This window comes from Crocodylus siamensis, chromosome 14 (genome assembly GCF_052110815.1).
Source record: "Crocodylus siamensis isolate JL-2025a chromosome 14, ASM5211081v1, whole genome shotgun sequence".
In the NCBI taxonomy this organism is placed as follows: domain Eukaryota; kingdom Metazoa; phylum Chordata; order Crocodylia; family Crocodylidae; genus Crocodylus; species Crocodylus siamensis.
In genome coordinates, this window is record NC_143408.1 from 1952889 (window position 1) to 1968306 (window position 15418).

The window sequence follows — 15418 nt, forward strand, 5'->3', positions numbered from 1 at the left end:
GTTTATTCATGACAAAACCCCTAATCGTAATCAGGAGACTGGAAAAACAGGAAGTTGAAGAAATGCAGGAGCAAAAACATAACAAGGAAAAGGTCAGAGCAAGGAGAGTGGAAGGCAGGCAAGAGCAGTGGGAGATGGAGATGAGCCCCAGGAAGGCCAGGCTCAGACCGCCGCTGTCCCTGCCCAGACAGGGAGTCAATCAGAAAGCAATCCCTGGCCAGGATGAAACCCAGCCAGGAGGCTCTGTGTTCTGCTCCTGTTCACGGCTGTGGTGGAGGCCTCATAACACAATCCAACCGTCTCAGAAGTCAATTGAGGGAATGCAATTAGCCAGCTAGACAGTCAGAAGGGGACTCCACCCATCTGGAGGCAACAGCTCTAGGGGTATGAGCTGAGTAAGACCAGGAAATTGCCCTCCTGCCTCCTATGCTGTGCCCCACCATTGTCGTCCTTCGGTACATCCCCCCACAGCATCCTCCTGTGCCTCTTTCCCTGCAGCTGAGCAAAAGCCGGAGCTCTCTTTGCAGAGCGTTTCAAACCTTCACAGACTAATGATGTGAGTCAGCTGCAGGGGAGGGTGGCCGGCAAAGAGTGGTGCCACCTGTGACCAGCCCTGGAGGACAGTGCAGTGCTCTCGCCCCAGGCCATCCAGCCTACCACTACAACAGTGCTAGGCACAGACCATTCACTCAAGGAATTAAACCAGGCTTTGCACTGCAATTCTCACAACTCCAGGGCTTGGAAATGCAAGTGCTACATTTACCTTCCTGCTCTCTGAACCCTTTGCAGCACCAGTTCAGCACAGGCCAGGTGCATCCCGCAATTACAGACACAAGTGCTGCTGGGCCTGTTAGCTACACACAACCCAGTCGCTGTTCATATGCAGCCACCTCTGAGGAGGGATGAAACTAGAAGCCCTAGAAAGCAAGCAGAGCAGCAAGGGAAGTGTTGGGAAACTCTGGATAAGAGGCTGGAGATGTTAAGCTGAGTTCAAGAACTAGAGGTCACAACATGAAACGAGTAGGTAGCAAGTTTAAAACCGACACAAGGAAGTTTTTTCACCCAGTGTGTAGTTAAAGTGTAGAACTCGTGGCCACCAGATGTGGTGGAAGTGGAGAGTTTAACCAGATTCAAAAAGGGACCAGACACAGGCTTGAAAGACCATGGGAGTGAGGGGCATGGCCTCTGAATGAGAATGTCCTAGACCTTAAATGCTGCTCTAGGACATGCTTAAACCCTGCAAGTGGGAGAGGAACAGCAGAAAAAGCCCTGGCCCTACACAGGTCACTCTCCCTTTCAGCACCCGCTGTGCGACACAGGAGACCGGACAAGATGCACCTATGGTCTGAGCCAGTAACTGGCACTTTTTACGCTCTTATGAGAAGTCACGTGCATGGTCAAATCCAAGAACGTGCAACCATAAGTGCTGTGCAGCTAGGCAGCCCAGACCCCCAGATAAAGTCTGTCCCCGCCGTGCCCTGAAGAAAGGTAAGGAGGGCACAGCACCAGGGCAATTCATTTTCTCCCAAGCCAACCCTGTTTCTTAAATGATAAGATCCAGGTGCACCAAAACACAGGACAGCAGTGCGGCTCAGAGAGAACAGCCGCAAAAGGGGTTAAAGATAAAGCAGATGTTCGAGAAGCAGCTACGCTTTAGTGAATGAGCATCCACGGAGGCCGTCATGTTTCAGGAAGCATCGAGTGTTTGATCAGGAACTGAATCTGATTCTTGGTTTCAGCCCTGCTTCCTGTCCCACAGAAGGATGGACACGCCGGGTGGCGCACAGAAGTGAATGCCTTGCCTTGCCTTGCCGAATAGCGGGTCCCTCCAGCTGACTGCAGAGCAGCATGAGACGTGGCGCTTGAAGTCAGGGGAAGGGAAAGCAATCCTGGGGAGGCAGGCCTCTCTGAAGAAGGGGAATGGATGCTAACTGGATTAGGGATCTACCCACAAGCCCAAATGGATTCTGCCCTGACAAGGCTCTTCTGCAAAGGGATCAGAGATCTGCAAACACTTCCAGCTTCCTTTGGAGGAATCACCATTTTCCTCCCCTTCCCTTGGCCCCACACAACTGTCCTGCCAGGCGGCAACTTCTCCCTTGCCCAGGATGACCAGAATCCAGCTTCCACCCCAAGAGGCAGCCAATGCTGCTTTCTAGAAAAGGGACATCTAAACCATACTGCAAGACTGCACCCAGACCTAAATCTCTGAAGGCCTGGATTGATTTTAGCCCCTTTGGTTAAGACCGGCCTCACGAAATCCAGTTCTTCCCTCTTCATCATCTTCTCCTCCCATCTGCAATTGCTGATTATATGCATTTAGCAGAATTTGCAGATTCACTACAATCTGACTGTAAGCGCTGCTCACCCAACATCAAGGTCGCATCCTGTCATCAGCAGGGGACTGCACAATTGTTGTCTCAGGAGGAGGACGGGCAACGCTCGTTCATAGAGAACGTGGTTCCCGATACACGCCTGCAGCACAACTGCGTTCTGGAGGCGCGGCTGCTCTCCCAAAATCAGCCCAAACCAACTACGCGAAACATATTCCAAAGCACCGAGTGACAACTAGACACAGCTTTGTCATCTAGGACCAGCAGCACGACACTCAGCACACCTGACAGACTGCCTCCACCGCCGTTAGTTATTGCAGGTCAGGGCCTTGCAGGATGAAATGGGCTAAGCATGAGCATGGATCCTGCCAGACTGAAAGCCTCACCATGAAGCCTAGCCACATGTCCAGCCGCTGCTCATTTTTCCCTGCAGCAACTCTTTTAGCATTCCTACAGGTGCAGATTTAACCCAGCAGCTGAATTTCCAGTGCACAGCCCAGCCATCGTTGCCCTGCATGGTTTATTCCAGCAACCCCCACTCCAAGCCCTGGAACAGCCAAGTCTTCCAGTGCCCTTGAAATAACAATAAAAAAAATATGCACTGTGCAGCTTGGATTATGTTAGCCAAGAAGGTAAAACCCGAATTATGGCTTCATTCTATTTTCCTACCCAGGCGACAGCTACTTGGCACTGACAGTGGATACCGTGATGGGCTCTTTGGCCACGTCAGTGCTATCTCAGCCCCACGCCAGGGTGCAATGAGGCAGAGAAAGCTGTGCTCGCTCCTTCCCAAACCCAAAGTCCAGGTGGGATAAAATGGGCTGAGCGCGAGCACTAATTCTGCAGGACTAAAATGCTTGCTCCATGGCCTGGCCACCCTAGAGTTCCCCCTGCAACAGTATGAACGAGCCCTCCGCAAGGTGGAGATTTCCACCGGTGCCCACCCAAGCAGCGCCCTACAGCACGTGCCTCCTGCACTGTTCCCTGGCACGGGACGGGGGCGGTGTAGAATTGCCCTTTGCAAACTACCCACGCAGGGAAACAAAACCGTTCCCAGAGAGACTATGGCTGCATCATACGCTGGGGCTCCGAGCGTGCTGGGAAAGGGCACATAGGCTCCAAATTTGAGGGTATTACACCGGGGACAACCTGGATGCCCCCAGGCCCCTCTGGGACCTGGAACGTGGCCCCCGACTTACGTCCATGCTCCCTGCCTCCATGTGTGCATGGGTTGGATTCAGTTAGTTTGGCAGCCAGACCGCGTGAGAGATTATGTTGCACGCTACAATACCTGAGCTTACCAGCCGCATTCAAGCAACAAGGCCAGCTTGCTGAGAAGATTGCTGTCTCCCTGGGAGCTGCGTGGACTTTCAGCTCCCACGGCAGGCTGCCCTCCTTTTGCAAACCTTGCAAGCAAGCTTGCGGTTTGGGACAGACCGACTCAGGACAGGTTTTGTTCACATGGCCACAGGAAAGGGTTGTAAGCCCAGAGACTCACAGGCTGCTTGGAAGCTGTGCACAGCTGGGATCCTGCAGAACCGCACAGCCCAGGGACAGAGAGCAAGCTAATTGTAAACCTATTACTTGCAGCTGCAGGCAGGCCCCATGGCTGCATTGGGAGGTCCAAGGCAGATGAGGTTCGCTGGGCAGATGTGATGTCTTTTATTGGACCAACTAAATACTTGGAAACATTGCTCTTTGCAAGCTTTTGGGCACAAACACCCTTCTTCAGGCAACTGGAGGTACACAGGACAGGCAACAGTGGCAGCCCAGGAGCAATGCATATTTACCCTTGTGGACCTGGCAGGGGACCAAATCCATCCCCAAACAACTATGATACTGGAAAATTGAGCCCCTCCCTGCTAAATTTACGGCCCTGCCAACAACGTGGGAAACTCATTACCAGAAACAAACAAACGAGGTGTTCGGTGTCATTAGCCACCTCTCACCAATCCTAATAAATGGCCAATCCTGAGCCACCTTCCGACCGGCCTCTGCCTGATGGGGAAGGTGCTAGCTTGAATACACCTCTAAGTCTCCGGATTGGGGCCGGGCAGCTGCCCAACTCGACGCGCTACGCCGGCCTTATACAGAGAAGGCCTGGAGATTGGTGAAGGCAAGACCCGTTTCCTCTCAGATGGTCTCTGCAGATCTCTTTGCAGACGTGAGGACAATATTTGGACAGTATACAAACAGCCAGCTCCGTCTGGGTTCCTGGAAAGCTGCCTTCAGAGTCCTTTGTGCAGTGAGAAGGCAGGCATCGGCTCTGCCTTTCCTAGCCCGAGGAGGGGAGAGAGGGAGAACTGCTGCAGATGAGGTTAACTTGGGGGCCTGCCACCTGGAAGAGCATGCAAAGGCTTAAAACAGAAGTTACAAGGTGTGAAAGGGGGAAAAGAAATCTACTGAGCATCTGCCTTTGTTGAACTAAGCAGTTTGCTCATCACATACTCCGGAGCGGGTGTGAAGTGCTCCTGGGGGGGCCCGCGAGCACAGTCTGGCACTGGATAAACGACCCATTACCTGGATGCCCCCATGCTTCTCTCCCCCGATCCGCGAGGCTGCAGAAACCACGAGTTTACAGGCAAAACCAGTTCTCAGGCCCTCCTTGGCACCCCTTCAAACTAACCTACCCGCCAGCTTGCTTGTTGGTACCCCGCTGAGCTCAGGAGACAGCCAGCACACACAGGCTTGGCTCTGAGCTGCGCTTCGGCACCAGGCCTGATCTGAACTTTTTATTTCTTTTCTTCTCTTTCTTTTTTGCTCTGCTTGGAACCACATAAATAGCAGTTCTGTTTGCCATTGAGCCTTTCGTGCCTGCAGTTCCCAGCGTTACCACCGATGGGAACAGGCTTGGGCGGCTTCAAAAAACCCGGGGTTTTCCCGCCACAAAGACCCCTCGGCAATTCAGAACGCAAAAGCGGGGGGTGGAGAATCAGCCAGGGTAGAAAATAACCGTAGTGTCGCTGGAAGGACAGCGAAGGAATCCGAGGTTACACAGGGGAACCAAAAGGAGAGCGACGGGAGACAGGGCCACTGCATGACAGAGGCCTCTAGGCAGGGAGAAGCCCTCTAACAAGTGGAGCTTTGTGACATATTTATTTAAGCCGCGGACAAAACAGGAAAATTCAATAGGCTTGCTTTTCGTCGAGTCTTCGCAGATCAGAGATGCTCGGTGCTACAAGCTGTGCTCAGGTTTTCTAGTCGTCCGAGGGGGACGTTGCAGGCAGTTTTGTGAGCAGGAATTTGAGCCGTGCAGCACAAAACGGATGCAGCAAAATGGGTGAAAACGCCGGCTGCGGACAGAGCTCTGCCCTCGACACCTTCAGCCGACAGAGGCGTTTGAAGACAACACGTCCGCAGAGCAACCGGACCCTCAAAGGCGGGTGACGCCAGGCTGGGACGTGCATTGGAGAGGAGCAACGTGCAAGGGAGCAGCAGACACCGAGTAACCGAAGCCCCGCAGCGAGCCTTTGCAATCCAACCCCAGCCTGAAAAGGAGGGAATCAAAGGGAGGGAGGGACACGGCTCGCGTGACCCGTGCTGCACTGCGCACACATGTCGGGAGCTTGTTGGTTTGGAAAGGTGGTGAGAGGAGGCAGTGCCAGCGGGACACTGGTGTTGGCAGCAGCCTCCAGGAGGGCGTTGCTTGGGCTTTATAGGAGCGCTCACGAGAAGCTACTGGCACAACCTCCAAGCAGAGACTACCCAGTAAACATGTTTCTCTGGAGCCCCGCGGATCAAGGGAGGGTGGAGGGACACCGGGAATACCTGAAAAGAAACCAACTATTAGCATTGGACCCTGTGCTAAAACCAAAGAGAGATGGATTGAAGTTCAAACGGGCTAAAATTAGCTCTGCTTCGGAAAACCCGACAGGGAAGCTGAGCAAGGAGCAGGCCTGTTTTGCAGACATTGCTGGACACCTGAAAGGGCGCCGTGCTTTGGAGAGGCCTAGCAGTGGGTGCTCTTCCGCCATTGCCAGTTTAATAGAGAAGGTGTGAGCCAGAATGAAGACATGCAGCATCAGCACCACGGGCTGAGTCTTAACAGTGTCACAGAAAAGCACAGAAAACTCCCGAGTGACCTGCCATGGGAGCTTACATGCGGGCTGGAACGAAAAAACCCCTAAGTTTGTTCATTCTTCAGAGGTGGCTGTAGAGGGGGAGGGAAGGAGGGGAACAGCTGGACTTAATTCTGTGGTAGCATGCAAAGATCTTGCATGGTACCGGCTCAGCAAGTCAGCCTGACCCTCTCCTTCCCCAGCCCACAGCAGGCCGGGGTGGATTAGATCTGCTTCCATTAAGGGGCAGGTCACAGAGCTGAGACCACAGGCTTACAGACTCATTGTAGATATGCTGCTCAGAGAGCTGCCACACCAGCTCACGGGCTCTGTGGCTAGGAGGAAGGACTGTCCCTCTGACCAACTATTCAGTTCCTGAAGGGTCCCTAGAAAATCCAATCAATTTTCTATGTTTCACAAAGTTCAATGCAGGAGCGAGCACGCCTTGCAGAAGCATGCATCGGCCGCATCCTTTATAAAGGACAGGGTGCGAGGCAAAGCTACCCAGGATACATCCGTGCCTATTAGGCATGGACCTGTGGAGATGCCATAATCACAAGGCCCATCTTCCAGGTGCAAGCAGGCTAGATGATGGGAGCTTGGAAACTTCTTGCCATGGCCTCCTGGAAGATCCCCTGCAACTGGAAGTTGAGATGGCTGGACAGCTGTTCCAGCTGTGCACTAGGCCCACACACTCAATCACTGGCACTGTTAACAGTTAATCAGACTTGCGCAAAATGACTGATGTAGAGCTCCTCTTCCTTGAGATGTTTGCTTCCCTCCTTGCCAAATGAGGCAGCTTGAACAGTCCAGCCCAGAGAAAGGGTTTGCTTCAAGCAATCCTTCCTCCCAAGTATGCCCGCTCCGGGCAGCTGTAACACACCTTGGAAAGGAACTGAAAGGAGAAGCTCGCTCTAATGTCACCTTCAATCCACGAGCTGAGTGTTACAGAACAAATCCAGTTCACCACCAAGCTGGAAAGCATCAGCTTGCACAACTGGAACAGAGGAGGGCCATGTTCTCCCAGCCCTCACCACCCACGGCTTATGATCAGGTGTTGCCAGCGACTGCGATGTGGATGTGGCTCAATCACAGTCCCAGCCACAATGGCCACAGCGTAGCAAAGATTCTCATTTCCAGTTAAGAGAGAGCTTTACGGCCCTGGATACATGAGGCGGCCCTTCAGAAGTTCTCTGAAGAGAGTGGTCTGCATCATCATTTCCACAGGTGCTTGCTTTAGCCCCACCTCAGCAAGCAGGCTGGACTTTTTAAGATGCTCGCTGTTATACCGCAGTGCTCCCGAACCTCTGTGTTATTAAATATTGCTCCCAACAAGTCTGACAAACACGGGCTCAAAATCCTGATGGTTGGCCAAACTAGGCCTCCTATCACTGTCAGTCACGGGGGCTTTCAGTGGTTTAAGCACAGGGATGGAGATTTTTCAGGGAAAGGTAGGAGGTAGAAAAGGACCTGTAAAATGCCACCTGATAAAGATACAGGCAGTATCTGAAAGGCACAGCCACTGGGTACATCCTAGCTTGAGAACAGTTTTGTTGATTTTGTTGGGTGCAAAACTTCCCCGGTAATGCATCTTCCAGCTGCAGAGTTCAGATGGCAATGGGCTGGGAAAATGGACTTGGTGAAGGCAGAGCTGTCAAACTTGGCACCTTGCTGTGGGAAAGAAGGGTCTTCCCCAGGGCTGGGGAAAAACAAAGAGGTGCAAACTAACCTGAACAGTGCAACAGCCAACACGTGCAGTATGCAATGAGCAGGCCAAAGGCTACTCTTGCTTCTGGGACAGTGCAGACAGCAAAAATCCCATCAGAAACTCCACCATGTAAAAAAAAAAAAAAACCCCAAACAGTCCTACCTATGGGTGAAGGCAGGGGTTGGATCCTCACAGGCAGAGGTGCAGGCTGCATATACATGGGACTTGCATCACATTAGCCTGTCTGCTGTAATTGCAGCAATTAACTGCATCTAATCGCAGTGCATTCACACCACATTGTTATGGCAGCTCAGAGCAATTCTGGGTTCACTGCTGCATTCCCTCCAGCCCTGCCTTTGGTCAAACCAACTGCTCAGCATTTGGGGCACATGTCCCACCACTCAGCTCTGTGCTCTGATCATCACGATGTTGTATTACCGGAAACTTCAGGCATTTGGGAAAGGGAGGCACCATGGAGGGCTGTCATCGTGACAGCCATTACATTGTGTGTGCGTGGGTACGTGGATTTGGCTTTACAAAACAGCCAACGACGGCGGAGAAGGACGAAAGCGAGTGCTGTGGAGAATGGATCTAGAGCAGCTTTCCTCTATAGGGGCCGCTTCTAAATGCAGCCTCTTAGTATTTACTGACGAGATCAGAAAGCAGCATAAAACTGGGGGCAACACAGGTGATCCGTCAGCCTCCTTGGGTGCAGACATCTCCCCCTGCTTTCCCCTCCATGGGCAGCAGCATTACAGGTACTAATTTCTGGTCTCCAGGCCAAAAATGACAGTGCGTTTTCCCCACACTTTGGAATCCCCTTCCCATCCGCTCTGGGCTTCCCTCCGAGCTCCAAGAGGGTTTCCAAATGACTCGTCTCTGAAACAAAGGCCAGGCTGGTTGAGTCACTGTACTGCTTTGAGGTGGTGAGGGCAGCAGTCAGCAGGGTGGTAATTGTGCCCTACGGGCTGTCCTTAGGTTGGAGGCAGTAAACTTAAGGAGAAACAAGGCCTTGGTAAAGGCCACAGCAAGTCAGGCAGGGGCTCAGTGCTTGTATTTCACAGGCTACTGCCCACTTACTTCAAAAGCACCTTGCAGATGTCTGCATACTGGATGGGAGCCTACCCGCAGCTCTCCAAAGAGGGCAAATCCAGCCCCAGGTTTCCACAGAGATCCATGAACAAGCTGAAGGGTGGAGGAGAGGGGGGGCCTGGCTGCTCGAACACGAGTGCTCACTACCGGATCCCGTCAAAGGGCTGCTCCAGCAGTCTGCCAAGCCTCACTGTTGAGAAATGACACCCAGTCAAGGTGACCCCGGAGCAGCGGAGGACACAGGTACACAGCTAGGCCAATGCAGGTGTGAAGCAATGCGGCATGAGTCGCCTGGAAGACTGTCGGAGGCAGAGGACTTAAAAATGTATCTACGTGAACCCGTAAAGCAAACAGATGAGGATTCGCTCCTGTGTCAAGGAGGAATGCATACTGCTACGTATGACGTCAAACCATTTCATCTGAAAAGCAAAGTGCATGTGGGCGCAGGACACTTGAGGTACCTCGGCACAGCGTGCATTTCGGCAAGGCTGCTGGACACTACAAACACCGGCGTCCCGAGAACACAGGACCTCCAAAATTTTGCAAGCAATAGCAACCAGCTAGCTACTCCACCTTGCACACAAGCTAATGGATTCAGAGGTGCCTGAAGACTGTGCACCAGTTCTCTTGCAACGGCCTGGATTTAAATGTCGGTCGCTCTCAGACTCGGAGTTCAAGACCCAATTTGGTCAAGCCTTATTTATAAGACAATCTCTTTTCCTCCCTCTTTTGCAAAAACCTGCATGAAAAAGGTTTCTTTGAATGCCTGACTCCAGGGACAATTAGTTCCTCTTAATTCCATAGTGAAATGGTTAAGAACCAACTCTCTCTGCCAGCCGGTGACGCTTCAAGGGGAAGACGGACTGTTTTTTGAGGTCAAGCCACAAACCTGGGAGTCATGTAACCTGGCTTGAAGCCTGGCTCTCCTGGCTGATCTTGGAGATGATTTCCCCTTGGCTTCATTTTCCTCATATTAAGTCAATGCCAGACAAAGGACTTTGAAAACCCAGGACAGAAAATGATCTGGGGCAAGAACCCCTCCTGCTTGATGGAGAAGCTGATGGTGTTACACCAGTGCTCACACACTTACTTACCCCTTATGCAAATCTATCTTCTGCAAATTACAGTTGCATAGTGCCCCCTCCAGCCTGCACCCGCAGCACAGCCTGCTGCAGTTGGAGGTGGCTTTACACAAAACAGGAGGAGCTTTTTGCATGGCTGTTAAAACCACATTGTTTTGCAAGTGGTAATTTCCACACTTGGCTCCAGGGTGTGGGCCACCAGAATCCAGAGCACTTTGTCACTGTCACACAATGGAAATCTACTAGCGAAGGTGCATCCACTTCCCGCTGTCCGGCACTCGCTGCATCTGCCTGTTACCTTGCAAAAGACAATCATCATTGGTGTTAGCATCACTCCACTGCCAAGAACCCTAAAACCCCCGCGTGTTCAGAGCAGGTGCCCGGCAGATCCCAAAGTCACCTAAGAATCTGCCAAGATAGCTTCCCCAAAAATGACTAGTCGCTCTTGGAATCAGAGACGGTGTTGAGAGAGGGAGATCAAGGCGACGAAGAGTCGAGGCTTCACCACAGTAAACACCTACAGACATGAAACCGTGATAGGATCTCATTAACTTTTAGAGCGCAGATAGTCATCAGGGAAAAGCTTGTGTAGGAGGTTGTTGATGTAGCCAGTGCCCAGATCCTGAACACTCAAAGGTGACTTAAAGCTTCAGTATCAAGAGTGAGGAACAGGTTTGTTCCTCGTCCCCTTAGCAGTGCAGGGATGTTTGAAGTCTGAGGATATCAGAGGGAGCAGGGCACTGAGCAAGGCTTCTTGGAGCTGACGAAGCCAATTAATGCTGGGGAAACAGGGGAGCTGCTCAGCCAGGTACAGCCCATCTTACACATGTGGCCGGCCAGCAACGGGCACTACCGAACTTCTCACAGCAAGAGAAAACTACCCCCCACCACAAGGGGCCACGGCACAGCACAGCTGGGTAGTTTATGCAGGCTATAAAGATGGGACTCAGCAAACAGAGGATCACAAAAAGCCTGAAACATGAGCAAGCCATTCTGCAATGCACAACTGCAGACAAAACTCAGAATTGCAGTTTAGTTTGCAGAGGGGTGGTGGTGGGGCCAGGGGATGAAGTACTCCATTAATTGGCCTGAGCCATGGCCAGCTTTGACACAGGAGCATCAGGCTCTTTATCAAAGCCCTCCTTTCCACCTGAAGGACCCTAGGCCTCTCAGAGCCACCAAGGGTGCCAGCAGGGCAAGGGGCAGGGAATGCCTCCCGGTGCCCTGGGAAGCTGCTGGCTCCGACATGGGACTCAAGGGCTGACAGCCAAGTGGCACAGGAGACGCTCGCCGGAGCTAGGGGTGCAGTCACCTGGATCCCATGCTGCTGCCCTACAATAAGTCGTGCCCCTGCCGTTTCCCTTTGGCAGTACAGGAGACGTCAAGGAGAGCGGCTCTGCTCCCAGGTGCGCTTCAAGCCTTCGCTTCCACAGTCTTCCTCCAACTGCTATGACAAGAGGCATCGGGAAGCGCTGCTCTTTCCAAAGCGTTGGTCCGAGGGCTGCCTCAGAGGCTCTCCGAGGCAGTGCTGAGAACGGCTGCACGGCAGGTGACACACACCCTTCAAAACAGACAGTTCCTGCAACCCCCCCCCCCCCCCCAGGTTGAATTGCCACCACAACTGTTTGGAGACACTGTGCATGCTGCAGCCCTCCACACAGCTTGCACAAACGTCACCACTGTGGGTGTGGATTTGGCACAGGGGGAGTCTTTATTGCAATGGGAGAAAAGGAAAAAGGAGAGACATTACTGGCAGTCAGACCACTCCTGCTTCGGCAGGGCTCCGTGGCCTTGCCAAGTTGCCTTTATAAGGAAGTTTCTTGGATGATGCGATTTCTCCTCATGTTGTTACTGGGCTGGGTTCCCCCCCCCAGTGTTTGGATTCAGCAGCTTTCCAACAACGGGGTTTTTCAGTAGGCGTTTCTCCAACGATGCATGCAGCACAGAGCGGAGAAATGCTCCGCACCTTGAAGACAAGCTGCAGACACCTCCTGAAAACCAGCTGCCAAGAATGGAGCCCCTAAAAATTGCATTTGCTCTGTCGGGGGGGGGGGTGAGCTCCATGTCCTGGGCTACTTTTAAATGCAAAAAACTCTAGTGCATTAGGGTTGTGTAAACTCCCCCCAAAAGGGGGAAAGAAAACACCTGAGCAGCTGCACTGCTTGCGTGGGGACACGATGATACACCTGCAGTCTGTCACAAGCAAGGGCTGAATAGAGGTGGGCTGGCAGGCAGCCAAGTGCCGCGATCCAGTGCGTGATGAAAGCTGGGTCAGTTCAAACTATCCTAATATTTGGGAGAGCGTCAAAAGGGAGCTCAGGTGCTGCAGGAAGCACTTGCTGACAGTACAGGGCAGCCCTCGTGGTGTGCCCTTACTCTGGCAATTAAGCTCCCTTAATGTGCTGTTTTTAAACTACACAGAACTGAAGAGACCTCCCGGGTTCTGTCTGCAGTCACTGCCAGTCACACGTCAAGGCAGTCGATGCAGCCCTGGGGGCACAGTAGAGCAATGCAAATGTTATCTTTTGCCTATATAAGTTATCCTGGGTGCTTGTAATTCATAATCTCATCAGACTTTTGCAAGAGCAACGATTTTCACAGCAGCGTCTTGACCCAGCTTCCAATTCGGCTGAGTAGCATCATGCCTCCAAATCCACACAGGGTAAATATGTATTTGACTTATTTCAATACAGCCCCAAGTGCAACCATGCCGAGCTCAGGATGCCGGATGTTTAAGGCCAGGGGGGTGCTGCATTCATGCACCTACTGCATGTATTCACTTGCAGAAGCGCTTGGGGTCCTTCCGAATGAACAGCACTAGGAAAATGCAAGCAATGAGAGAAGGGCAGACTGAACAAAATGACTCGTCGTGCCCCAAGAGACAGGGAACGCATGCACATTTTGTGTGAATGAGTGTGCCAGACGCTAAAAATCAATCATCTTCCACTTCACCATGTCCCACTGAAAGAAAGATAAAACAGCCTGTTGGGAGTAACATCAAGGAAGAAGAGGTGGAGGAACAGGATGTCCTGTAATCTTTTGATTCTGGACAAGAAGGGTTGTGCTTGTTTTAACTTATGTGACCTCAAAGCACTATACAGCTAGTGTGCATGGAAACACCAAAGGGAAATAAAGCAGTATTCCTCACCCTTGCTGGTAGCGAGAAAACTCAGGTGCTGAGTTGCAGAAGGCAGAAAGCAGACAGGATCACCGATCTAAAAAGTGTAATAAATAATGAAGTATTATTTCATGCACGCACACTTTCCTTGAGACCTTTCAAAGCTACAAACATACAATAGATATAGATGATGATGATGATGATAATAAAGTGGACATTTTCAACCTTTTTAGATTCCAGGCCCCCCTCAGAATATATCAGCTCTTCAGTTTTCACTTAGTTTTTTTTTTTTTTTTGAGGGCAGGAAAAAACTAGAGCAATTCTTCCGTTGCAAAGAACCCAGAGAGACCACAACCGATCACTCTGGATTCCTATTTGAAATCTCAGGGTTTTATCTTGTGACTCATGCTGTCACCTTTAACAGTGCTAATGCTGCACAACACGTCAAGGCATCCCCAAAAGGATCTCAAGGCACCCAGGTGGCCCCGATGCCAAGCGTCCTGCTGCGGAGGACCGGCTGTGAAGCAAAATACGGAGGAAAGAACAGCTCGTGCATGAGCGTGAACCAAGGAGGAAGAATCCAAACCAGGGCCGATTTCTCCAGTCACCGTTGCCAGTCATAAAATAAGTAACTTTCCCTTCAGGCCTTCAACGGAACCAGCTGACCGCTCAATAAGTGAGCTGCTGCAGCTCAGACTGAATCAGGTGGTAGGTATTCTGGCATACAAAATTCATTCCACATATTAAACTACAGCAACTGAAAATTGCCAAAATGCACCCTTTTTTTAGTAAGTAGGAATAAGACCTCAGATGCCACAAAGGGAGGGGGGTGTTGGAAAAAAGTTTGAATGTAGCTAATAAATGTGTCTGGTCATTTAAGTGATTTGGAGACGGTTTCTGGGATATAACATTTAAACAGATCCTAAACACATGAGCCGGTGCAGAGGAATGCTGTCTCAGAGGCTGAGGAATGCGAGCTCGTTGGGATCCGAGCAAGAAAAACAGCTGTACACAGCCCCGTGCAGGGACGCGAGACCAACTGAAACTATGCAAACTTAACGTTGCTGAAGCGCCTTAATGTGCATCTATATTTAGACCAATTCAATAGAGGAGATGGGCCGTCCCATCAAAGCCAAACCTGCCCTTGTCTGGAAAACAAGAGTTCAGTAAATGTCAACGGGGAGGGGGCTTTGCCAGTGGAGGCTCCTCGGACAATTAGGACAATTCTCTGATTGGGTGATGCAGTTAAATCCCCTGGGAAACACTGGCAGAGGTTTTGCATTTCAAACAGATGGAGAGTTTACAGCAGGACAGAGTGTCTTCCTGTCTTGTCTACAAGTCCAGACACGGCAGTGGGGTAGGTGGAAGAGCGCTGCAGCCCTGGTTTCCTAACTCCATAAGCGGATGGGGCTTTGCAGAGCCCTGAAGTCAGCACTTTGCGTGCTAAGGTGGGAACAGCTTTAGATAACACCCTTTCACAAAAAGGAAAGGCTGCCTCCATGCAGAGCAAATCAGGACCGGCTGGATGCATGGTGCAGGCAACTCTTTCGTGCCATTTGCACCTGGAGTGCAATACTGCAGCATACGTTACCCGGCATCTCTCGGGCCAAACCCCAAAATCCCATTTATCCCAGAGTTGCCTCTGTCCAGCCGAGCAGGGCCCACCGGCTGCCCTCTTCATGCCATCAGAACCTGAAACCTCTGCTTGGGAGCTCAGTTGTAGCTAGCACGCAGATGCATTTGGTTTCAGGGAGGCTCTGTCTTTCAAAGCCGAGGCTGCCTGGACGACCCTGGCGGCTGGCCAGTTTGACGGAGACGGGGCAAGCTCACACGTCAGCACGAAGGACGCATCTCCAGGCCTTACAGGACGAGTCTGGCCATGCCTGCTGCTGGAATGTCATCCTGGAGCCGAGAAGCCCGAGCGGAGGGCTAAGACCAAGAAAGAAAAAAAAAGGCAACCGAGGCTTTGTTTACTGCTCCCCAGGGCTCTGAAAAAACCACATCAAGGTTTCAGTTGCTAAAGGTTA

At 51.7% G+C, this 15418-nt stretch overlaps 1 protein-coding gene across 4 annotated transcripts in view; it reads right to left on the bottom strand.

Moving 5' to 3' along the window:
- The window catches only part of GNG7 (G protein subunit gamma 7), a 101240-nt gene that overhangs the window by 50133 nt on the left and 35689 nt on the right, over positions 1-15418 (bottom strand). For 2 of the 4 annotated variants that reach the window (XM_090027966.1, XM_090027964.1), the window contains one exon: positions 13422-13488. The exons of the other annotated variants lie outside the window; for them this stretch is intronic. The gene's annotated coding sequence lies outside the window, so the exon portion shown is untranslated. The remainder of the gene's footprint in view (positions 1-13421; positions 13489-15418) is intronic. 4 annotated transcript variants of the gene reach the window in all.